Raw genomic sequence first — 1,027 nt, forward strand, 5'->3', positions numbered from 1 at the left:
TTGAATTGATTTGAAGGCACGTGAGATGCAATTCAAGGCACATAACGTGCAGCGATAAGCCTCAGTTAAGTAACTATTAAAGAATAGAGTCAGTTCCTAAAAGAAGACAATTCCCCCTCAAGGGAGAGTTATAGAAACTCACAAGTCAAGGAGAATATGTTGGAAATACACCTGTGAGAGTTGTCCTAGGCTGAAAAATAAAGTGGAGGATGTGTTTATATACATAGATGGGCCCAAGATTTGATAGTAAGGGTTTGCTTAGTATCATTATTGTTTTCTACTTTTTGTTTCTATTTTGGTACATTGAATACACAGATTATAAAAATATATTTATTTATGTTCTCAGTTTTCCATTTTTGTTGTTCTTTTTTCAGCCCTTTACAAAAATAATTGAAAACCAAGATATATGATTTTAATTGTTTTGTTAACCTATTGTCAGAAATTTTAATGCCCAAAAATAGTTTTTTTTTTTTAAATCATTCCTTTTATATACTTTTAAATTAAAATAGAAACAAAATGATCATATGAATATAAATATAATTAAAATAAAAACACACATAAATTTCAAATAATAATAATAATAATAATAATACAGTTAATTACAAAAAATATTTATTATTTTTCAATTTTCATGTCCAATGAAATTTTTATTGTAAAGTAAATTTTAAAAGTATAATAATTAAGTAAAATAATTATAATAATTTTTATTTTTTTATTATTGTATTTTTTAATTTGAATTATTTTGAAATTTTATTATTTTAATCATATTTTTTAATATTATTTGATATAAAGACGAAAATGAGAACTTTTAATTAAAATTTTAATTTACTTTATTTTTATAAATATCAACCAAACAGGTTGTTGGTTTTTGATTTTTAGTTTGTTTCTGATTTTTTATTTTCATTTCTAGTTTTTATTTTTGTAATTTTTTATAGTAATACAAAACGACAAGTTGATGCTCACTCATGCACATCTGGCTTGTACAAAGACTTCCAAATTTTAACAAAACTAAACAAAAATATATGCA

This window comes from Malania oleifera, chromosome 2, assembly GCF_029873635.1.
Source record: "Malania oleifera isolate guangnan ecotype guangnan chromosome 2, ASM2987363v1, whole genome shotgun sequence".
NCBI lineage: Eukaryota > Viridiplantae > Streptophyta > Magnoliopsida > Santalales > Ximeniaceae > Malania > Malania oleifera.